The sequence below is a fragment of the Mastigoproctus giganteus genome, chromosome 4 (genome assembly GCF_048544385.1).
Source record: "Mastigoproctus giganteus isolate SK-2022 chromosome 4, ASM4854438v1, whole genome shotgun sequence".
NCBI lineage: Eukaryota > Metazoa > Arthropoda > Arachnida > Uropygi > Thelyphonidae > Mastigoproctus > Mastigoproctus giganteus.
The window spans coordinates 162,858,265-162,884,108 of record NC_143578.1 but is presented as its reverse complement, the minus strand read 5'-3'; positions in this window follow the sequence as shown (position 1 = coordinate 162,884,108).

Sequence of the window (25,844 nt, the reverse complement as noted above, 5' to 3'; positions counted from 1 at the left end):
CAATACAATATCACGTAGAATTTGTTCAATTGCAGAACATTTAGAAGCAATGCTTATAACGCGACTGCAGTCTGCATAGATTTTGAAATACAGCTGGACGAGATCACCGATATTGCAAATTGTGCCACACTTTTAGTTTATGTCAGATATGAGTGGCAAGATGATTTTGTGGAGGACTTGCTAAGTTGTTTAAATTTGACTTCGTATACAACTGGCTCAGATACATTTGCTGCATTAGAAAAATGTCTTGTTGAGCAGTATAAATTAAACTTAAAAAAATGTGAAACAAGTGATGGAGCAGCAAATATGACCGGAAAACATAGGGAAGTTATTAAAAGATTTTCATCGAAATTCTCTTTGGTATCGAAGAGAATTTCGATGAATCTTAAGGATGGTATTGAAAAAGGTAGTCAAGATTGTGGATTTCATTAAATAGTAGAATATTTAAAATATTCTGTTCAGAGATTGGAGCCGAACATATAACCACTTACTTTATCACACAGGAGTTCGTTGATTGTCACGAGGTAGAGTACTTAGCAGGGTGTATGAACTCAAAAATGAGATTCATATTTTTTTAGTGGAAAGAAGCAATCACTTGGCACAACTTTTCGAGGATACTTTTTGGGTTACCAAATTGGCTTACTTTTGGTATTCTTAATGAGTTGAACTTAAACTTCATGGAAAGAATGGTAATATATTCCAACGTATTGAAAGGTTCCAGATGATGGTAAGGTTATAGCAAACAAGACTTCAAAGTCCTACCTATTATATGTTTCCAACATTGTTACAATACGCTGAAGAGAACACTGCCCACGAAGATATTTTAAACAGATTAAAACTCGAGATATTGTCATATCTCACTTCTCTATCTCAGAGTTTTAATAATTATTTTCCCGGGGAGAAATGTGAAACAGTAAAGAAAAGCCTTTGGATGAAACGTCCATTTACTTTTCAAAGTCCTAATCAATAATCGAGTTGAACTTGATACCTGAAGAAGAGACTGAACTGCTGAATCTTAGTAGTTCATTTACGCTGAAGAATGATCTTGAGAAATTAAGTTTGTCATCATTTTGGATAAAGATTAAAGGAGAATTTCCACTATTAAGTAAAAAAGCTATTCTTTATAACAATTTTAAATACGGTTAAAACACATCTCTATCCTTTCATAAAACTTTAATTAAAATTTATAAAAATCCCTGTTGCTTGTTATTCCGTACGATTCTTTCTTTGCGGACTCCGTTAAAAGGTATTGTGCAGGTAGTTGGGCAGCAGGAGAACATAATTGGATCACAGAAAGTAACAAACCACAACAGATAACTAAGAAATGTTTCCAGTTCTCCGGCCTCGTTCGCTAACAAAAGATTAAGCAATTATCTGTCTGTCTTCTCAGTACCAACGCAACCATACGTATACAGATGAGACCTGATGCGAAGTGACATCAGACTTCTAAGTAAATAGAGAACTCAATAGAAACATACTTTCGTTCCCAGGGTTGTCAAAACATTTCGGCTATTTGGCCTTCACAATCTATCAGAATGAGATAAAATCATTTTTGCTTTTTGCAGTGATTATTACGATTTTCACTAACCATTAAATATTATTTCCTGATGTTTAAGAGGTTCTGTATTCAAATTCTGAGGTATAAGGAACTTCAAACATAATTGGGGTAAGTAAAAGACTAGATTGATGGCAGAATGACGTCAAACTTTAATGTTCAATATGTGTTTAGTCCTTTAAATTTCACAGTTCTGAGGTTTCCTGTGTACGAAATACGTTTTTTGAACACTTATCAGTTTCTTATTCCAATTAAATCACCCGCATGTGAATTTGTTTAAGCCCTTGAGAAAAAAGTGCGTGTCATAACTGTTTATCGAACTGAAAAGCAGGTGAGGAGCAAACAGAATATGGGATCAAATCGCGGTAATGGAAAATGATATTTTAATGGTTTCTGCAGTGACACCATTTTCAGTTTTGATTTATAAATATAATTAGCCTTTTTTGGAGTACCAGCAACGTTGGAAAATTCCTAGGAGGGGGGATATTTAATAGGGTCCGTAAAATGTGAGGTATTTGTCAAATGACAGTAGAAAATAGCCTGTTAGTTATTAAAAATTGCCTATTTTTCAACTTGTCTGAGTTAATTTAATCACATTAAGACATTCATAACTGGAAGTTGAATTTCATGAATCAAACCTTTAGATATAATAATGAGGGCATCCTTGGATTCGGTCGCTACTTATCGCAAGCCTAATTAAAGAAGAAGTTAGAGGAAGTACAAAATATCATGTGAGCATTCATCGTTGTTATGAAATTGAAAAATGCAGCATCAATGAACGTCCCAAAAAACCATAAACTCTGAAGAGCAAATAAAATAAAATCACTGGTGAAAGCAGTCCTAAAGAGACCAAGCAAGCTGAAAATTCTAGACAAGTTATCGTCACTAGTGCAGAAAGTCTATTCATGTTCCTTCTTATGGCTTGAATAAAGCAATCTGCTTGTTGCTTTTAAATGCTATGCCAACGTTTGAAACTCCAAACATAGCTCTTAAATCCAATTTACAGTCCAATTTGCTTCATTTATGCTTGAATTAATGATTAAGCAGATGAGAAACTGATCGTTGATCACAAAACACAGTAAGTTCACTGTGAAAACGTTAAGTAAAATTCATGGAGAAGATGCTTATTAGATAAAATGCTTGTGTTCTGTGTTAATAATCTTGTAACAAGTATGCATTTGATGTATTTCTTGACTAAATGTCTAATAGCATGAAAAAGGTTGTTTATGTATGGTAATGTGAGATGTAATCAAACGATGCATGGATACTACCTGAGTAGTAGAAATGATGAAGTGCATTAACCATGCCCAAAACAACCTTTTTTCATACTCTTAGACATTTAGTCAAGAAATAGTTTTAGATTAAACCATGCACACCATCAAGAATCTCTCATATTGTGGAGTTATACTTCATAACCGGGTTGTCACTATCGCAATAACAGGGTACCTGCCCACCCACCGATGAGTAAGCCAGCAAGCTTCGAAACGGTGCCATCTGGGTGGTGGTATCCGCCGAGCATAAGTAACTTTAGTCTTCTCCACTGGTGAAAGTATTTATTCAGAGCAGTGCAATACCTCGGCAACTCATTGCGAAGGTATTCACAATATGAGATATAATCAAACGATGTATGCATATACCTGGGTGGTAGAAATGATGGAAGTGCATTACCCATGCCTAAACAAACTTTTTTCAATATGTTTTCTATACTATTTTTTTTTTTTCATTCGTAAGGATCATCGTTATTTGTAAGTACTTTTTTTAGAACCTATAGTGCTTAGTATCGTGCTTGGGTTGGAGGTTGAGAAGACGAAAGAAGATATTTGTTTACATTAGATTTGAACTTCTGTAGACTGTAAGAAGTTTCAGGAAATACGTATGAAGGAAGGTTATTCCAGAAAACGACAGTTGAATGAATAAACGAGGAAGATGAAAAGTTGGATCTGTGGGTTTGAAGTTGGACAGTAAATGGATGTTGGCTGGTGGCGGCACGTGTTCGGACTGTTTTGAAAGAGAGAGCGGGAATTATAGAAGCCAATTTTGAAGAACAGTGCCCATGGAAGTATCTGTAGAAGAGGCATGCAGCAGAAACAGTGCGTCTATGAGAAAGCGAGTGGAGAGACTCTGTTAGAAATGAATCATTAATTAACCTAACTGCCCTCTTCTGAATGGAATCAAGAAGCCTGAGAGAGAGAGAGAGAGAGAGAGAGAGAGAGAGAGAGAGAGAGAGAGAGAGAGAGAGAGAGAGAGAGAGAGAGAGAGAGAGAGAGAGAGAGAGAGAGAGAGAGGTTTTGGGGGCACCACCTCAGATGTGGGAACAATATTCCATGGTAGAGTAGATTTGCGATTTGTACAGAGTAAACAGCTATTTGTATGAAAAGTAACACCGAGAGCGAAAGAGAAAACCAAGTTTTTAGATGTAGAGGAAGCAATATTTGCAATGTGCTTGTGCCAAGAGAGATTAGAAGTCAGGGTAATCCCCAAGATCTTGTCTAGGTGTGCCATCGAAGATAAGCATAGGAGCAGAAAAATCCTTTTTGAGAGACAGAAATGAGTTTTAGGATTGGAATTAAGTTTTCTTTGCCCTACAGGAAATAAGCATTTAAGGATTTGGCAGTGGATACTGGAAAATTCAAGCTGTTCGAGCAGGGCAGGATTTCTCAAACTGGAAGGTGGAAGCAATGTGCTATCATCAGCAAAACTATGGATAGGATTTGCGGTCAATGGAAGAAGGCCATTAATATAGAAGAGGAAAAGAATGGGGAAAAGAACTGAACTTTGAGAACATCAGCATTAGGTGAAGAAGTAAGAAAACAGAGTCGTCTACCATCACCCACAGTGAGCGGTCAGAGACAAAATTGGATACCCAATTACAAAGAACAGCTGGCAAAAGGTCTTCTAAATAAGCTTCCATACGATGGAAGCTTATTTAGAAGACCTTTTTGCCAAACACGACCAAAAGTCTTTGAAATGTCAACTTTTCCATTGAATTTGTCCATAGATGGATAACATAGCCAGAATATCACCAGTGGAACGACACTGACGGAATCCATACTGGAGATCGTTGACCAGATGAAAGATTTCCAGATAGTTTAAGAGTTGGCAGTTGATTGATTTCTCCATTACTTTGGAAAGAGTAGAAGTAATCGCAATGGGACGATAATTGGATGGAAGGGATTTTTCACCCTTTTTGGGAACTGGCTGGATGTGAGCAAATTTCTAAGCAGAAGTAAAAACAAAAAAAAAAAAAAAAAAAAATGAAACAAGACGACACAAAACAGGCGCAAGTTCAGGGGCACAGGTTTTGAGAAGTGGAGAAATACCACCAGGACTGGAGTTTCGTAGCATCAGATTCATCAAAATCCTTCTGACATCCTTTTGACAGAAAACCCAGGATTCATTGAATGGAGTGTACTGGGAACGGTTTGGGGTGATTTACCAAGATCATCAATACATGAATTGGAAGAAAAATGGGATGCTAGCAGCTTTATCTTTGACTGATGTGGCAACAGAACTATCTGGTTTTGACAGAGATGGGCACAAATTGCAGCCAATAGCCTTGGAAAGAGTTCAGAATGCTCGGCTACCATTTGGACAAGAAGCAAGTTTTATGCTCGTAACCTGTTCGGAATCTAGTTTGGACTGATTAATAACTGCTTTACAAAGTATAAATAATATTTAATAATAATTCATTATTACGCAATGTCGCTTATAAAACGTATTACAGTACTGGAAATATTTTATAATAAAAATTCAATACTTTTATACTATTTCAGAGAATATATGCTTAAGGGTTTGCGATTAAAAATATTATGTTTAAAAGGGTCCGCGAGTCCAAAAAAGGTGGAGAACCGCTGATTTAGAGCAAAGAATTATTATTAATTCTTTAGTGAAACTCGGTAAAAAATGGTGCAGAAACGTTGGAGATGTTACTGAAAGGATACGGTGATAAAGGTGAAATCACGAGTCAGCTGTGAATCGCACAAACGGTTCAGAGAGAGACAGGAAGGTGTCCACGACAACAGTTTTTAACGAAAAACAAGATCACAACATTGGATCATCCGCCTTATTCTTCGGATCTTTTTTTTCTGTCCCCGAAAATTAAAATTCATCTCAAAGAAAATCGATTTGAGGAGTTAGCAGACATTTAAAAGAACACAACGCGGCAATCAAAAGTGATATCTTCCGAGGACTTCCGCTGCTGTTTTAGATACTGGAAATCGCGAATGGAGGGTTGGAGAGTACTTTGAAGGGGATAAAAATTGAAGTGTTTAGTTTCTTTTTAGCCACTACTTTTACTGAGACGCTTTCATAATCATGGCTAAACTTTTGATCACCCCTTTCGTTTCTTCTTTTAACAAAATTGAATAGAATCCGTTAGCCTCAGCTACCTTATTTTCTTTTAACTCCAACAGTTTCTCCTCCACTTTCCTCTCAGTTATCACAAAAACATTTAGTTCGAACTCGGCATAATTCTGTTATACTCATCCTAAAAGGTTCTCTAAAAACGCTTGAATATTGATCCAAAATTTTGATTCTGTTTCTGAGATACCTGAATATGATGATAAATAGTTAGCCACTTACGTGTGGTAGGCCAATGTGGGTTATTACTTTTCTTGTAGGATTAGCAAAGATTTCGTTGGATTCTTAGCCAAAGGCTTCTCGTCATCTGCCTTAACTTGTGACTTGATTGCAGACTCGATTATACTTTCTGCAGGTTACTGTATTCTCTGATAATTTATAATCATTTTCCTTCTCTGCAGCTTGTCTCATCAGTTCATCTGATGTCCATTTCGGCACAAACCTTGAACATCTCTTGGTTGATATAAAATGATTAATATCTTCTATAATTGCTCTAAATTTAGAATATACAGTAATATTATAAGTTGGCCCATCTAAAAAGAATTAAAGCTGATTAAGACCATTGTAAACATCGCCTTTATGAAAGCAAGTCCCCTTCCCTTTACTCTGGACAGTTGTCTAAGTGTAATTTTCATTTTTTTTCATGAACTGTGAACTTTTTTAAATTGAGGACTACTACACAAACTCGTGTTTGGTGAGGAAGGCCTTCGCTTATTTTCATATGCTTTAGTTTAAGTTATTAAAGACTTGTCATGCTTTATTTGAAATTATCAAGGCGATCCAATAAGAATTTAAACTTATTGGTTTTCTCGGAGTAGAGCAATGGAAAATGAAATAAACTCATTATAAAGCTAGATGGAGTTCTCTAGTTACAGTTGACTTCGCATAACTAGGAGTTTGTTTGTTTGTTTGTTTGTTTGTTTTTAGGAGCATTAGCAACTAAGGCCATATTGCTCCGGGATATGCGGTGGTCATTCCCTGACCTTTCCGCATCCTCCGTATTTGGTGGTGACAGGCTCGAACCCCGGGCTAATCAAGAAGCGTGTGCTACGCACTGCTGCTCCTTCCCACCTGGCTACGGAGGCGCCTAACTAGGAGTTTTTTTCGCAAATAAGTTAACTTAAAAGCTTTATTACTGCAAAGGTGACTGAGACTAATGATTGATGTCCTCATTTTCAGCACCGAACTCAAGAGATTGCAACTTCAATTTTTAATCTTGCTGTCTCCTAAAAAGTACATTATGCACGGATCTCAAATTTAAGAAGACTGATTAAATTTCTCTTTAATGTAAAAAAAAATTAAAAATCCTCTATACGATAAATTTTAATAGGTCTGAGGAAAATTACCGACAGAAATTTAGCGCTAATAATCTGAGATTTAATTACATGTCGCATTCTTCTCCCATTTCAGTCTTCTTGATAATAAATTTAATTAGTCAGTTACTAATGGGCGAAACAGGAATTTTTCCAAGCAAATAATCTACATTGTTTTTGCAATCTAATTCGCTGCAGTCCAGCAAATCTGTTCTCTCTTTTTTATCTCCATTTAGAGGGAGCAGTAGCATTCGTGAGGAATGAGAAAGAGCAGCTGGCCTCTGTTATACAGCAGCACCGCTAATTAGGTAAACCTCTTCCAGCCACGGGACATCAAGATGCTCGAATTATGATGCTTGAAAAACTCGTTTGAAGATCATAATATAAATTTATTCCATACATTGCGAACCCCGACAGAACTTAGTTGAGAAGTTGAGGGAAGGAGATCTGGGTGCATGGAATAAATTGATAATCTATTACGTTGATTTGTCTCCTGTCGGTTATGTCCTTCCAGAATTGCCTGAAAGGATGTTGAACTTATTAAACATATGAGTTATGTTTATTAGAAACATTCGGTCGAGATACTCCATATTCGTGGATCTTGAATGGTGTTGTGTGAGACATGGGGAATTTATACTATTGATTATAATTTTTGATAATCCTTTAATGTTCTGGTAGGTAGACCTCGCTCTCCATTGGATAAGGTTGTAATTGGAGTATAGGATAGACCTAAATATGATAAACAGTTATTTCCTTGCCATACTGTGATACACCTCATTAGCCAATATTCCAGACTCATGAAGTGGTCGATATAGCAATTGGTGCATATATTTCAGTCTGAAATACTGATTTGAGGTACTTATTATTTTGGCATTCCGATCTTTCAAGGATATTTGGGCTGCTTTATCACAGTTTATCGTTAATCTAATAAACTAGATTAAATTTTAGTCATCTCCTAGATCTATGGTAGATTTGTCAATTACTTCCGGCACAAATCTTGATGGTCTCAAAATGAGATCTTCAAGGTTTTTTGTAATAAAGTATTTAAGGTCATCAGCGCATGGCAAAAATACAGTGTGTATTAACAATTTGAGTTCCACTGCTGCAAAAGAGATAGTAGTCCGATTTGTGGTACTCTTCTTTTGGATAATGGGCACAAGGTTGGTTGAGAGATTTAATTTCCAATTATCCGTATTGAAAAATCGTTGAAAATCGTGTATCATAAATCAAATACAGGATTAAGTCCAGGTCTGTATGTGTCATCGCTGCAAAAGCGTGCTTCAAGCCGGTTTGCATATTTTAGAGGTAAAACACCAATAATCACGCGAAATCTCCCGTTGACACGGTCTTGGTTACCTTGTCAAGTATGAAAAGTCTTAGCATTTTGCATGCATCCACTGCGAAGCTCCATTATTAAAGATAAATATAAAACACACCTGATGTACGGGCAGTTTTCTTATATGTAACTTAATTGTTCCTCAACTCTGTTGGGAAACTTTATTGAGCAATTTCGACATGATTCGCCAATTAATCACTTTGATGCGTGATTTATTCTTCGAAGTTATTCCCATGACTGCTCGGGAATATTTAAATCGTGAATACCCTATTCATTTCACCAATGCAGCTTCAGTTTTAAAACATATAAATAGTAATTTGTCCCACCAAATTGAAAACAAGTTCAATTTAAATGATTATCCATTCAGATTCTGAAATGTTATTAGATGTTGGTTGGTAAAGTGGGTTTTTTTCCCGGCTATCAATCCTTATTACGTCTTGTTTCATAATCCCATTTTGCTGTACCAAACATTCTTATAATAAATAATAACTTTAAGAACGAGTGCCCAATTTTCATGATAGCCAAAAAGGATTATTTCTTAAATGAATTTTACAAAAGTAAACAGCGGAGTAATCTTCATAGGTTAAATTATCATTTGTTTCCCTTAAGATTCCTTTTTCTTTTATTACGTTTGCTGTCCTTTTCTCATTAAAATCCGCATCTAACAAATTTTCGAACTTTCAGTGATAAATTCTAGAAGAGATAAGCAGGATACCGAGTTGATGGAAGACAACTGACTTTGAAGGAAGATTAAAGACGATCATTAGATTTCGCTGCAAGCTCAGTAATTTCGGTAAAGTTTCTATTCAAGGAGAGTCGGAGAACTCATCGTTACCGAAATAAACGAAGCCCTAAATAGTCTTTAAAATATTCATCTCATTGTATTAAAATGGAAATTAGTTTTGCAGCCAAAAGGGATATTTCTGACAATTATTTATTTCGCAATAACTGTTTTACAAGATAATAGAATGAAGTAATTTCCCTTCGAAATATGAATTACACGAGATGCCATTATGACTAATACTAAGAACGATATTTTGGAGTAAAAATTTTATCAGTGGCACCCAGATGAAAACCACAGTTCAGTTTTAGTAGATGATAAACCATATTATCATAACAAGAAGCTACGGTTTATTTGCAGCTCTTCCAAAACTTATAATTGTTTCAATTCTTTAAATTATCTTGAACTCAACTTACCTACTGTTGTTAAATTGCGTTTGCATTTTCCAAGAAGTCCTCATGGCTAGTGCAGTGCTTATAATTACTGTCCTTCCATACAGTGTCGAAAATTTCTAGATTCCAGTCTCGTCTTTACAATGGGAAAGACGAGACTGGAATTTCTGCAGGTAAACCTTTGCCGATTTATTCGGTCTCGGGTAGGGGTTCATTGTTTTTCATTCCACAGAACAGGTTATTATTGTAGAGTTTTAGAAACATCAGCGACTAAGGCCATAGTGCTTCTATGTAATAATGAATAAATTGTGTTCTGCAGTCGATTTTCTGTTTGCTGGACAAAAACCAGAGCTTCCGGGAGATAAAACCATGTTACGCTCGCCAGAGACTGACTAACTCAACCCCCGTTGTGAAAAACGCCTATAAAAATTCCTCCCGTCATCGACGGGACTCTAACTCGGGTCTTTTCCACCGGTGTGGGGAGGACAACGATTCTATCAACTCTGCTATCTACGAGGACATAAAACAACTAAATCGAAAGAGAATAAATTCAGTTTAGAAACAGGATATACTGTCTCTTTATGGCCTTAGTTATCTGGAGACAAATTCAGTGCCCTCGTGTGTAGCACAGTTGGTAGAATCGTTGTCCTCCTACATCCTCCTGAGTTCGACTTCCGTTGATGACGTGAGGAATTTTTACGGTCTGTCTCAAGCGAGGGGAGCATGGTTTTTTCTCCCGGAAACTCGGCAAACAGAAAATCCACCTCAAAACACACGCAGTTTCTATAGACATTATATACGGAGCAATATGGCCCTTATTGCTGATATTCCTAAAACCCTACAACAAAAACAAATTTAATAGAACAATTTGAATTGCAAGTCCATTGCAATCAAGTAATTGTTGTTTATTAAGAATTAATATACATTATGATTTAATATAATATACAATAACTTATTGTTCTATGTTATGATTTAAATTATAACATAAAACAATAAGTTGTTATAAGGATTTAGACGTTGTTGTAAGGATTTTTTTAGCTGTTGTTATAAGGCTTTAGATGCAGTAGTGACTTCAACCATATTGCGTCATATATGGCCCTCGTGGGTAACACAGTTAGCATGATCGCCGCCTTCCCCACACTGGGTGGTAAAGGCTCCAGTCCGAATCCTGGCAATGACGGAAGGAATTTATGTGAGTCTTTTCCACAATGTGGCTGAGACGAAGGTAGCACGGTTTTTTCTCCCATAAAGTCGGGTTTTTCGTTCAGCATTAAACAGCAAATATGATTTAATATAATAAACAATTTTCAGAAATAATATGCACAGTGCAATATGGCCTAAGTTGCTGATGCACTTAAAACCCTACACAACTTAACGCCATATATATTGTCTCTGAATTGCTTGTATTCTGTGATCGATTTGCCTATTCGTGATGAAAAACCCGAATTCTCTTGAGAGAAAAAAAAAACCATGCCGCTTTCCTCTGAGGCCGACTGATTCAGCCACTTGCGGAAATAGCACGTAATGATTCCTCGCGTCATTGACGGGATTTGAACCAAGGCCTTTTCTACCTGGTGTGAGGAGGACGGTGCTACCGCTAGGGCATCGCTGAAGCACTAGAATAGAAACCAAGACAAAAAATTTAGGTGATGTATACATTGCACTACGTTTCAGGCTTGTTCGATTATAAAATAACGTGGTGGGATTTAAGCATGAGTACATGTTAAAGAGGAGCTGGGAGGGTGTGAATGACAACTTTTACCAAAAGCTTCCCCCCACCCTAGAAATCAACATACGAGTAACATGCTGAGAATTTGGTGTGTCGATCGCAATTTTCTAGAAGCAAACATAACATATGCTGAAAATGCAATGTGATTTCATTCTCATGTAATACGCCCAAACACATTCGAAGAATACTTTCATTTACGAGAAAATTTTTGTGAATTTTTTATGAAAAAAATCTCAATCTTTGTTTGATCGATTTCAGTTCAATTTAAAATGGCTCCACAAATCTTTCTAACAGATCCAAATAGAAAAGTCCATGAAAATACACTCACTGGAAGTCGGGTTGCTACATGCAAAGACGGACATGGGGAAAACAAGGAGCACTTTCACATTTGCCTACTAAAAGTGGTCTGTTCGACACTTAAGTCCAATGAGCAGCAAAAGGGCATCATTGTGGTAAAAGCTAGCAATTATTCATTCAGCTCTCAGGCAGTCTTATTTACATCTTCAGGAAAATCCAAATGCTTAAGTAGGTCCGTGGTTTTGTTTTTAATACATACAGTTTTTTTTTTATCACAAACATTTGGGATCCTTGACTTTTTAATCTTGCTAACTGATTCATTCCCAGGAAACTGTAGCGAACACAAGACAACATACGTTTGGACGAGATTTAGTTGGACACTAGTCCAAGAAGAGATGTCTTTGGAGGGTTGTATTTACTCAAACTGGATGAGGTGCAAGAGTTCTCTACCGAGAATGGCACCAGCGTCTGTTCTAGGTTGGTTTATTATCTAGCCACATCTTTAAAATTTAGCGCACTTCAAAAAGCAACTGAAAAATCAGATGCTATAGGTCTAGATCTCAAGAAATTCCATGAGGTTTTCAACGTTTTTTTAGACGTCAGATTTCTTTCTTTCATGGTGATATGTTTGAAGACATTAAAAAATCTGGGCCATCTTCAAAAATAACGGAAAAATTCTTAATCTGTTTGATCAATATGCAATGTATTGGGAACAATAATCTAAGTCAGTTCTGTCCTGCAGATCAGTGAAAAATCTGTTAAACTCTGTTAAGGAGTCTTAATAAATAAATAAAATGTTTCGTTGATACTCTGGTACGACTACTATGTCAGAAGAATTTACAATTAATCATTTCAAAAATGAATACAATCGCTAATCGTATTTAGCAGTCGCTTGAGCTAGAGCCACGGTCCACTCAAACGCTTGTGTTTTAATCACTATTTTTGCGATAGATAAGTTCAGTAGCACTTAGAAAAAACACTGCAGTCTGGATTTACAGTTGTGTGGCCTCTTAGTGTCAAATTACTTTCTTACGCAACACAAACTGTTTCTTTACGCTTTTAGAAATGGCATTTTCCTTTTTCAGTCACTAGATGCGTCGCATGGTCCGTCTCTGTTGTCGTCTCGTGCTTTGTTTGTCTTTCTTCATCTTTTCAACCAAGGCAGCTCTTGAGAGATGCTCGCGAATTCTCATGGTCAGGAACATGTGGCTATAAATTTTATGATGGATGAGTAGTAATACGAGTAGCCGCTAAGCAGAATTGGCTGAAAGTTAAAACAGTTGAGAAAGAAAAACTGGGAATTGTGTTGTGTACAATAGTAGCCGTTTTCAGGGAAGAATCATCTGATTGGGAAAAAGCTTTTATGATATGGATAAATCGGATCAGTTCCTTGGAATACAATATGCTGCTTAAGTTTGCATTAATTACACGGTCGCGGGGTTGTCCATTGTAAACCGGACACTCATAACTTACAATTAAATGAGAACTCGAATGGCCTTAGTTGTCTAAGCGTGCGTTAGGTTTAAAAGTTTTATATTATAAAAGAATTTCTGGAAAAAATTCATCCTGAGCAGCCTGAATTATTTTGACTTGATATATTTAAATAGTTTGTTCTTCGCCTTCCTACTTTTCACGTTTAAATGTTAAAATTATTGAAATCGGTGGCTAACCGAAGAATATAGAAAGAAAGTTCTGCAGCTCAAAAAGTTATAGGAATGACTTTTATAAGTAAGTCATTCCTCTTCAGTGTAGCATCATTGCCAGCTCTTAGATGAAGCCATTCTCTTTTACCAAGACTGGAAGCATTTTTGGAACTTGTTTATTAATACATTGATTTTAGTGCCTCGACTTGCGCTGCTGGACTTCCTCCAAATACCCGATACGTATCCCTTTCGGCGAAGTTTTAATACCAGTACTTGGAGATAAGCTAGATGGATTCCCCCAAAATCTGAGAGTAGCGAGAACTTCCACCTGAAAGGACTGTGTTTTTCCCATGAAAAATCTCCTCACTTACAACAGGCTGCCCCGCAATGTGTTATCAGTGAGACAATTTAAAGAAAAACTAATCCTTCAGGTGGAATAACCTTCCTTCTCGCTTGATTTGGTCCCATTCGACTTCTTTATATTCCAAAAATTTCCCCGAAAGAGAAAAGTAGACACTATAAAGGCACTAAAATTGATATCGGTAAAGGAGTTCAAGAAATAGTAAAAACGGCAGAAGGAAACTACTTTGAAGGGTTCAAAAATAAATAACCGATAGGTTCAGTGTTAAATTACATATAAAGCTAATCGTGGAACTTTCTAGTCACCACATCTCGTATGTTCCAAAGGTTAACCAACCATAGTATTCAGTTTTCAGTGTGTTTATTCATTTTTTTATACTAATTATATTTTCGAGACCAGTATTCACTCTTTAATCTACTTTATGATGCTTCAGAATTGTTCAATACCTTTTTAACCAAAGCACCAAATGACTGTTCATTATAGTGAAACTGTCTTTAGCCTGCCAAAGCGAACTCGCAAATAAAAAGGTGTACACTTAAGAATGCTGACATAAAGCTACTTTAAAATTGGCTCGTTGTTTCATAACTCTAGAAAAACCACTTACAAAATAACCTACTTAATCAAATAGCGAATTTCATTTAATTAGTTGTCAGCAGAATTGCCCTGCAAAATACGCGAATTCAACATCAATTAGATACAGCCGCTTTGAAATTTCACCATATACCCTTCGGAATACGACGGGAAAGACAATTATTAGTACCCTCTCTCTCTCTCACGATTTAGCTCACAAATTAGATAACGCTAAAATCATAATTGAATTAAGTAATGAACGTAAATTGCCATGATGGAAGCCCTAGCTGTAGTTGAGTTCAAATCGGAAGATGGATAGACCGGCCGTCGTATTTTCATGAATCTTTTGTCTGCCCACAGTGAAACACCTCTCAACCAATTAGAGACTAGCTTTCCACGATCATGAATCTTCCCAAAATGCACCACCCTCTTCGCTTGCATAACTTTATATGAATTGGCAGTGGCATTTCCGAAAAGAATAGTTTCCTTCTTGCTTATGGTAATCTCAATGTCTTGTTTCTTTTGTTTTTCGTTTTTACTTTCGCTTGTATTCTCCTCCCCGTTTTGGATGGTTTAAAGTTGACACTTGGCTGAAATGCATTTCAGAATAAGTAATATTTTTTAATTTAAGATATAACAATTTAACGAAGCAGATTTTTAAAGGCGAGTTACTTCAAACCTAGCTGTATGTATTTTTAAACATCAACCGTATTAAAAATTGCATAAATTTTATTACATTAATAGTTACAGCAACAGAAACATTACTGTCGTTGTTTTATTTAAAAGCTTTTTGATCGTTTACTCTCGAAAGAATTAAAATAAGGAGTTGTCTTTTAACTTATCAAATTACGTCATATATGGCAGAAGTTACATGAAGGATCAATTAATTAATATTAATTCCTTTCATCGAATTCTATTCGCTTTAATCATTCTTCATCTTTATTTTTAACAGCCTCACCGATTATCACCTTTTCAGAATTCGCAGTGTGACAATAAATATTATGACGAATGAATTGTTGAAGAATTGCGCGGTTTTATTTCTACTGAAACTTGTGGTGGAAGCATATTCTGCCAGGTCTAACAGAACCAGACATTTTTAGAATATGTAAGCGAAGCAACGTGAATTTGCTTCGCTTTTAGCTTGGCTAAACTGGCGCCATCTGTCGATCAACCTGTTAATTATTTTATGAATAGGTTTATTGTAGTTAACGGAAGATTGTCAATTTAAGGTTATTTCTTGTTGGACAGCGATCGTGTCTGCGCTGTAGTACAGTGATTATAATCATCGTTCTCCTCACACCAGGTGGAAAAGATCCACGTGCGAATCCCAATCAATGACGCGAGGAAATTTTATGGGTTTTTCTCACCCTGTGACCGAGTTATGTGAGGATTTATACTCTGAGGTTTGATATTCATCGACAAATCAAAATGTCATTTTAACCAGAGGTTGACTGCACATTGTCAACCAAATGTTTGACAACACACGTCCATCAGTTTTCATTTGTAGAGCTGCAATAGATTAGAAATAAATTGCGCCTATCAGTGATGTGGAAGATACTCATTGTGACTGTTTTGCGAACAGTCAGAAACGATCATATAAGTTTATCCGTTTGAGAAAGGAGAAAAATTCTGTGGGGTTGGCATCGTTACTTGTGATATGACAGAGCTTCGAAGATTCTTTAAGATTAGGAATAAAACTGAATTAGAGTTTCTGGGCATGCGAGTACAAGGTGTATTCAACAAGAATGTGCTTCATTGGGAGCTGAGAATTGCAGTGTGTACATTGAGGAGGATCATTGCCTGTGAGGAGAAATAGGTGAGTAATTTGACTGTGACCAATTCTAGGATTACTTCTTCCTTTCTGTTTTCCCGGAAGCTAGAGGTCCATAACTGTGGATCTGGTTTTATTTCAAGGAGCTTATTAGCGAAACTTTACCAAGTTAGGTTAGAAATGATTATTAGAATTATATTAGAAGTTCGAAGAAGAAATGTTGCTAAATTGTAGCGGTCGGAGCTCTTTTTTTTGCCCCACCATCAGCTTTGACATCTATAAGAAGTTGATCCTGGATGTAGCGAACTTTTTAAAGATATAACCACCTTATATGCTCTGTTGCAATTGTCGATAAAACATTGTGTATTTTGAAATTCAACTGGACAACGTGATCAATAAAAAAAGGAAGAATTTGATAATGAGAACTATGGTAGAATGCATTCGTATTTCAGGAAACTTCGCGTGCATTTTATTCTGGAGAATCTGATATTTAGATATACAGTATATGGTGTTTTAAGGCATAGGATTTCGATTAAACAAATATTCAGGTATACTGGAAAGAAGAGTTTCTGATCGCTGATTCCTGGTAGCAAAGTGGTCAAAGACAACACACACACCGCTACACATTTCTGCCTATTGTACAGAGTTTCGTATATCATCACAGAGAACAATAGCGGAGTTGAACTGACCTTTATGAACTACCCAATCTGCTCCCAGCAGACAGAAACTTTCAGAGGCTATTAGAAACACATACCTTAGAAACCTCAGAGAAATTACACATCTAAGTTGATGGTTCCAAAACTGACGCAGCTGAGGTATTGCAGAACTTTCTTTCACCTTCTCAATAGCTGAGTCTCTTCCTACCGAATGTAGTATCTATACTGCAGAATTATACTTAATAAAACTAGCTCTATATAACATAAAAGAAATCATTTCAGCAACCTCTGATATATATATATATATATATATATGACTCCTTATAAGTTCAGTCTTTTGATTTCCTTTCAATCTGCCTTTTCTCCCTCTCACCCGATTCTGAAACAGATCCGAATCTAGTTTGTTTATATTACTATGAAATATCATTCTGCTGGATCCCTGGTCCTTTCCTTGACAACCCGAATAATGTGAACAAGGATGCTTTCAGACTGGGATCTCAAACCCTCCCATCTTATCATTTATATTATGAAAAGGAAAAGATTGTTTCCATGAAATAAAATAAGATAATCAAAATTTAAATTGAGTTCGCGTTTTGCTGAATCATTCGCAGAATGTCAGTAGCCAAACTTAGTGTTTATGACCAATAATTTCTTTCATTTTCTTTGATTTCTTCGTTCATTTGTTCTTAAATAATTTTGCTTAGCATCGATCCCACCTTTAGAAATAAAATGGAATTTCCTCCATTTTCCTTTCTGAGCGAGATCGTATTTGGCCATCATAATGAGTTTTGGATGAAGTTATTGACTATGAATAGCTCGAAAGTTCAACCACCTGTTCTAATAAGTGTTTGTCGTCAGCGTACACTGAATATATATTCAACGTGGCAAAAAATTTAGTTCTGTCACGTTCTCCAATGATCGTGGATTCTAAATATATAAATTAGATGCACCATGATATTTAAATGACATTGGCTGATATTTTAATATTTATAATTTCGTTAAGGCAACGCTCAAGGCATTTATTAAGCTTCTTTGTTTGCGAAAATCATCGTTGGATGGGAAGTATCATGTCAGTACAGAAAACCTCAGTGGATCATATTAATGCAGAAAATTAAGCAGAATGTAGCGTGTTCTAAAGGAAATGTAAAGTATTATGAAAATATTTTGTCTAAACCTGGGTATCAGCTTTTTTTTGCTTTGTTTCATGAAACTTCTTAGGTGGATTCATCTCTTTGAACAGAGTGGAACAAGAAGGCTCCAAGTAACCATAATAAATAAAATTCGGAATCGAAAGAAACAAAATGATTTATTTTTTCCTTCCTAGACAAAACAGTTTTACAAAAGAAAATTCAAGAAGATGAATTTTATATTTTTTTTCTGAGTTTAGAAATCAAATTTAAACAAGATAGCAAGACAGCAGTCTTGCTTCTTGACACGTGAGTTTCTTATCTCGAATATCCAGGATAATCGCACGCGATTGTTGATGGCGGCTCTCTCTTTATCTACGATGAAGCGTAGCCGCTCACTTCCTGAGTCCCTCATCCCCAAATGGTGTCTAATATTTGCACGTTCGCTTCACGCAGCCAGAGATAGTGGCTTCCAAACGTGTCGAATTACCTCCCTTTGTTCCTGTTATCTATAGCAGCGATGAGCAGTCCTTAAATCACGTGCTCAACTCAAACTGCTGCCTGTCCATCCAATATTTATGTATAAGTATGTCAATAGAAGTCCAAACTTGAAGACCTGGCGCCATATCAACCATTCTTTTCCTCAGACTTTAAAGGGCGTTGCACTCTCCCGAGAATAATACCAAAATGTTTTTAAAACGATTAACTGGTTTTATTTAAGAGAACTCTGCCGTCTTTCTATTTTCTTCTGTTTTGTAAAAGACATTGGAGTCACGTGCGTTGTCATTTCGAAACAGATAATGTCATGTTTGTCTGCCGTTGATCTGCTTAAAATGTCTTTTTGGTTTCTTTTAAGTGGCAGTTTAGGCATCTGTTTGTTTGTCTTTTTTTTATGAAAACCACAAGTACGAAAGGTATTGGCACTTATAGTAACTGAGAAGATGAAAGAAGATACTTGTTGAAATTAGGCTTGAATTTCTGTAGATTGCAATTTTCAGGAAATACATATGAAGGGAGTTTGTTCCATAAGACTGAAGTTGTTGATTCTGTTAGTTTGAAGCTGGACAGTAAAAGTATGTTGGCTGTTACGGCACATGTTTGGACTGCTTTGGAAGAGAGAGGCGGAATTATAGAAGCCAGTTCAGAAGAACAGTGCCCTTGAAATCATCTATAGAAATGACATGTAGCAAAAACAGAACGTCTGTGAGACAGAGTGGAGAAACGTTGCTAAAGATGAGTCATTAGTTAACCTAACTGCCCTCTTTTGAATGGAATCTAGAAGCTTGAGAGAGGTTTTGGAGACACCCGCCAGATGTGGGAACAATATTCCATGGTAGGGCGCATTTGCGAGTTGTACAGAGTGAACAGCTGTTTGGAAGAAAGGTAACGCCGAGAGGGAAAGAGAAAACCAAGTTTTTTAGATGCAGAAGAAGAAATATTTGTAATGTGCTTGCGCCAAGAGAGATTAGAAGTCAGGGAATCCCCAAAAGAGATATATCATTTTGCCTAGAAATAGGAGTGTCACTAAAGATAAGCATAGGAGCGGAAGAATCCTTTTTGCGAGATATAAGACAAGACTGAGATTTAGAAGGATTGAAATCAACTAAGTTATCTTTATTCTACTGGAGATTTACTTAGAAATCAACAATTAGGGAACTGGTAGTGAATATTCGAGAAGTTGAAGCTGTTTGTGCAGGGCAACGTGTCTCACACTGAAAGGCGGAATGCAATGTGCTATCATCAGGAAAACTATGGATAGGATTTCTGGTTAATGAAAGAAAGTCATTAATATACAAGAGGAAAAGAACTGAACCTTGGAACATCTGCATTAGTGGAGAGGTTAAGAAGACAGAGAGCCATCTACCATCTCCCACAGCGAACGGTCAGAGAGAAAACTGGATACCCAATTACAAAAAACAGTTGATGGTCCTTAAGATGGAAGCTTATTTAGAAGACATTAATGCCAAACACGATCAAAAGCCTTTGAAATGTCAAGAAAAACTACTTTAGTTTCACCATACTTTCCATTGGATTTGTCCATGATGGGCAATATAAGCCAGCATACCACCATTGGAACAACTGGAGATTATTGATGAGATGGAAGGTTTCTTGGTAGTTTAAGAGTTGGCAGTTAATTGATTTCGACATTACTTTAGAAAGAATAGAAGTGCTATGGAACGATAATTTGATGGGAGGGATTTGTCACCCTTTTTAGGAACTGGCTCGATATGAGCAAATTTCCAAGCAGGAGAGAAAATACCTGTGGATTAAGAAAGTGAGAAAAAGACTTGTTTTTTGGCAAGACGTCTGCTCCTTCTCGGCCTTTTGGCTAAGATCAAAATTCTTCTTTTGATATATTTTTTTGATATATATATTTTGATAAGGAAGTGAAGCCAGTCGACATCGATGGACAGGGCAGTGTCGAGTCAGTTTGGTGTGACATAAGCATTGGGAGATCAAAATTGAGAGTAGGAGTGTGCTATAGGCCTAATGACTCTGATGAGTATAATAAGAAACTGTACAGGGAAATAAAGTGGGCCAGTAAATCAGAGAGTCTTATAATGGGGGATTTTAATTTCCCAGATATTGACTGGAATTTGTGGGTTGGTCACTCGCACACTAGCAAGGCTTTTGTGGATTTATTGGATGATTGTTTTCTACATCAGCATGTTCGTGAGGCAACAAGAGGGAGCAATACTCTTGATCTGATTATCAGTAGTGATTCTTCATGCATTAAGAATCTGCAGATAAATGAACCACTAGGTGACAGTGATCACAGTGTGTTGAAGTGGGATTTACTCAAGGAGGTAACTACCATCAGAGGTAAAGGGAAGGGTTTTTGTTTTCGTAAAGGCAACTATGATGGTCTGAGACAGTATTTAAATTCTATACAGTGGGACCAACTGATGATGTTACCAACAGCAAACTCAAAATGGGAAGCATTCAAGGAACTAATCTTGGAGGCTACCAGGCTTTACATACCAACTAAGAAATATTATTCAAGGTTTAGGCCTAAATGGTTGTCAGATGAACTAATGAGACATGTGGCAGAGAAGAAAAATGCATAGGATACATACAAATTAATGGGTGACATGGAAGCCTATGATAGATATAAGTTGGTCTGTAACCAAGTCACAAAGGAGATTAGGCAGGCAAAGGCAGACTACGAAAAATCCTTGGCAAAGGATGCAAAGAAAAACAGAAAAGAGTTCTTTACATATTTAAACTCGAGAAGGAAAGGGATGAATCAGATTGGTCCACTGGATATTGATGGTTCAACAGTTGAGGATCCTGCTCAGGTGGCTAACAATCTAAATGAGTATTTTGCATCTACATTCACGCATGAGGAGTTATTCAGGAAAGAGAATGATGTAGGTAAAGTAAACATTGGCAGTGAGCTGGATGATTTTGTAATAACTGAGAGGAAAGTGGAGGAGAGATTGTTGAGGATAAACATAAAAAAGGCACCTGGGGTGGATGGAATCTATCCAGTTATATTAAAGGAGGCAGCAAAGGAAGTAAGCAAACCCTTAGCCATAATTATGAGAGCTTCTTTGGACTCAGGGGAGGTACCCATAGACTGGAGACGTGCAAATGTAACCCCAATTCACAAAGGAGGATCAAAGGCTGACACAAGTAATTATAGACCTGTTAGTTTAACTTCTGTTCCATTGAAATTAATGGAGGCACTGGTTAAAGAAGCACTCCAGGATCAACTAGACAAGAATTCAGTTATAGCTCAGACGCAGCATGGTTTTCTTAAGGGCAGGTCTTGCCTGACCAATTTGATTGGATACTATGATGTAGTCACAAAAGAACTGGATGCAGGGAATAACTTTGATATTATATATTTGGATCTTAGAAAGGCTTTTGATACTGTTGCACATGGAAGACTGCTGCACAAATTGGAGCAGTGTGGCATTGGAGGCAAATTGCTGCTATGGATAAGGGGATGGTTGAGTGGCAGAAGACAGAGAGTGGTAATCAATGGACACTGCTCAACGTGGACTAATGTTATTAGTGGAGTTCCTCAGGGTTCGGTGTTGGGTCCGTTGTTGTTTTCAGTGTTTATGAATGATATTGATGATGGGATATCAAGTTTAATGTCCAAGTTTGCAGATGATACAAAGGTTGGCAGGGTTGTTAAGGACACTACTGACGCTATGCTGCTGCAACAGGATCTGGAAAGGTTGAACAGATGGGCTGAGAGGTGGCAAATGAAGTTTAACATTGACAAATGTAAAGTACTACATATGGGAAACAGTAACCCCAGAGCAACGTATCAACTCTGCGGTACTACACTGACAGTGGTGGAGAATGAAAAGGACCTGGGGGTAATTGTGCAGGCAGATATGAAGTTCTCTGAGCAGTGCAGACGAGCTGCAAGAGTAGCTCATGGTGTCTTGTCAATGATATACAGGAATTTTTCTAGCAGGGATAAGGAGGTGATTATTCCCTTGTATAAGGCAATGGTTAGGCCACATCTTGAGTACTGTATACAGGTCTGGAAGCCTCATTTCAAGAAGGATGTAGAGCCGCTGGAACGGGTACAGAGAAGGGCAACAAGATTAGTGAATGGAACAAAGGGTTGCTCTTACGAAGAAAGGCTTAAGTTTTGCAAATTACAGAGTCTGGAGACCAGGCACTGGCGAGGTGATCTGATAGAGGTGTATAAGGTTTTGAATGGTTTGAGCATGCTCAATGCCAATGGGATTCTTCATCTTGCTCAGAATAATCACCTGAGAGGGCATAAATTCAAATTGAGGAAGGACGGATGTCGGATAGATGTGCGGAAATTTGCCTTTGGCCAGCGGGTGGTTGGTTGGTGGAACCGACTTCCATCACTTGTTGTTGAAGGTGATAGCCTAAACAAATTTAAAGCTCAACTGGACAGGTATTTCGAACAAACGGAGGGGTGAAATGGGAGTGGTGTGTGTGTTTTTGTTTTTTTTTTTTTGGCTGATGCTGAATAAGCTTGCTTTCTTGCATCATATGCCTCTACTAATGCAGGCGCCTCCGTAGCCAGGTGGGAAGGAGCAGCAGTGCGTAGCACACGCTTCTTGATTATTAGACCGGGGTTCGAGCCCGTCACCACCAAATACGGACGATGCGGAAAGGTCAGGGAATGACCACCGCATATCCCGGAGCAATATGGCCTTAGTTGCTAATGCTCCTAAAATCCAAATACCAAGCCTCTACTAATGCTAATGCTAATTTTTAAATTCTTCATACTGTGCAAAGTGTGATACAGCATCATACTGCATATAGTACGAACTCCTTTGCAATGCAGTCTTAAATGCTTTTATATTAGTCTCCACTGGGTGGGTGTTAGATTAAGCTATTCTTTAGTCAACAGTGTTTTGTTGAAATGGCGAATTGATGCAGGGCACCCGATCAATTAAGTTTCTGAATGACTTCACGATTATGATTTTTCACAGTGCCCTAAAAACAAACATGCATCATGGAAAAGTGAAAGGTTACTTGATATCACATCATGAGGCAACAGTCTTCCCAACAAGTCCACCACTGGCCCTGATGGATTCCCTGTTTTTATGATCAAATTATCCAGCACATACATCATCGACCTTCTGCTTGATGCATACAACTCCATCCTCGCAACAGGAGCTTACTCTTCCATCTGGAACACATTATGTTTCTCCCATCCTAAAGAAGTCTAATCCAAAAACGCCCAACGATCACAGACCAATTATTGTAGGATGCATCTTTCTCAAAATCATGGAAAAAGCCATATGTTTGGCCACAACCCTCCCTAGTATTCTATACTGGACGATCTACTATCACCAACCTCATGGATACACTTTTCAGAGTAGGACATACATTAAGCAACAAAGAACAACTCGATATTGTGTTTCTCGACATCAAGGCGGCTTTTAACAATCTGTCCATCCATGCACTATGCGCCATACTGGGCGATTACTTCAAAATCTCTAGTCATCTATTAGATCTCCTTAAGAAGCTTTTACAGACCAGGACCCAATGGATAAAAGATCATAATCATCATCAAATTATCTGCTCCAGAGGGCTCCCCCAAGGGGGTGTCCTCTCTGCCGCCCTCTTTTGCCGCATCGTTAGAACCATTCCTTGCAAATTATGCTAACTTTACCACGTATGCCGATGATATAAACTTATTTGCTGTTACAAAATGCCGCCAGTCGTCTCTCCAGTCTACAATAGCGATCGCCAACCGACAGTTACAGCAACTTGAAAATTACCTTAACGCGAATGGGCTCTCCATTAACAACGAAAAAACTGCTCAACTTACTATAACCAAAAAGAGAAATATAAACGATGTGAACATCATGATTGGCAACTCCCTAGTTAAAAAAGTCATCCAGCATAAAGATTTGGGCCTCACCTGGGACAAAGACCTTACGTTCTTGCCTCATTTTAATGCCACTCGGAAAAAAAAAAACATATGCTGCTATATGGGCAGTGAAACAGGAGATCTCCAACTTCCATAACCCACATCTTATCACTGACTGTATTCTACGTTGCATAACCCCAATTACATTGTATGCCTGAACGATATGGTCCTCGGAACCTTCGTCTTACCAAACCAGGTTCCTATCCCTGGAATACTGGATTTTAAAATGGCTAAATAAGGTCGCATGCTACCTTGGAAGTATCATATAATCTCCAGGAACCTCGTGATTAATAATAGTAGTAGTAAATTTGTTTATTTCATGTTTAGCTTGTGAGTATATACTGTTGCTCTTTTATGATTTTCTGGTAAAAATACACGGTAATTTTAGATTTTAAGATTATACTATTGAGAATCGTGCTTAATGTTTTTGCAATAAAAATTACAGTAAGTATTCCTCGTTTATAAAGTGAAGAATGCTGATATAGCCAGTGATATATAACTCGCATCCACGAATATTAACCGTGAAATATTCTCAATTTTCTGTGACGTCCCCTAGGTGTACCATTATTCTTTGCTGTAATTGTCGTGTTGGTTACTAGGTAGCTATATTCCTTATCAGGTGTAGACACATGGAGCGGAGGAGGAATCTAATTTGGCAAACTTCCTACTTATGTCTTATACTAAAGATGAATTATACGCACTTGGTGAGTGTACTGTAAGGCATTGATTCCCAACCTTTCGGGACTCGTGCACAACGAAAATCTCAAGTGAGTTTTCAGCAGCGCATAATTTATTTAATGCTTTATCGTCTATTCAGTATAACACAGACTGTTAGCTTGGTCTATTTGGTCTACAATTGGCTATAAATAATCTACTTGGCTTATTGCAATTAGACAATTAAAATGTCGAAAAGCTCATAAGAATTGTGGCATGGCACTAAACTTTAATGCTGCCATCGAAGACCCTACAAACGGTTGAACTTTGAAATATACTTTAGTGAATAAGTAATGGAGAATTAAAATTATGATACAAAAACAGGTTTTTAAAATTGCACATGGATCTAGCTAACAATGCTCGATACAAACGGGGTGGTGAATTTTCAGGAACTTTTTTTTTTGTCTTTTTTCTCCCTTGCCTCGTAAATTGATAAAGTGACACATGGCTTTCTTTCTTTCATAATATGACATTTAATTAATAGTGGAATGAATAATGGCGCCAACCGTAAATAAGAATTTTAATAACTCTTAGAATTTAATGCATTAAAAAACACACCTTTAGGGGTATGCTTGGTGTTATTATGGTTTATTTTGAGTTTTAAATATTTTATTATTTGGGATAGACAAAAGAAAGAGTCTGGTATTGTAGGTACACGAAACTTCGTCAGTTTAATAATGGTACAAAGATGATGGATGATGGTGTTCACTTATGGCACGGTGAAGTCCGCTTTGTCATCTGATCTAATTATTCGTTAGTTATTTACTCAAATTTTGACCTAAGGAATTGTTAATGGCCTCTTCAATCGGGGCTGCAGTTAGCTGATCTAAGGCGAAGAACAAAGGGTTCTCCCCT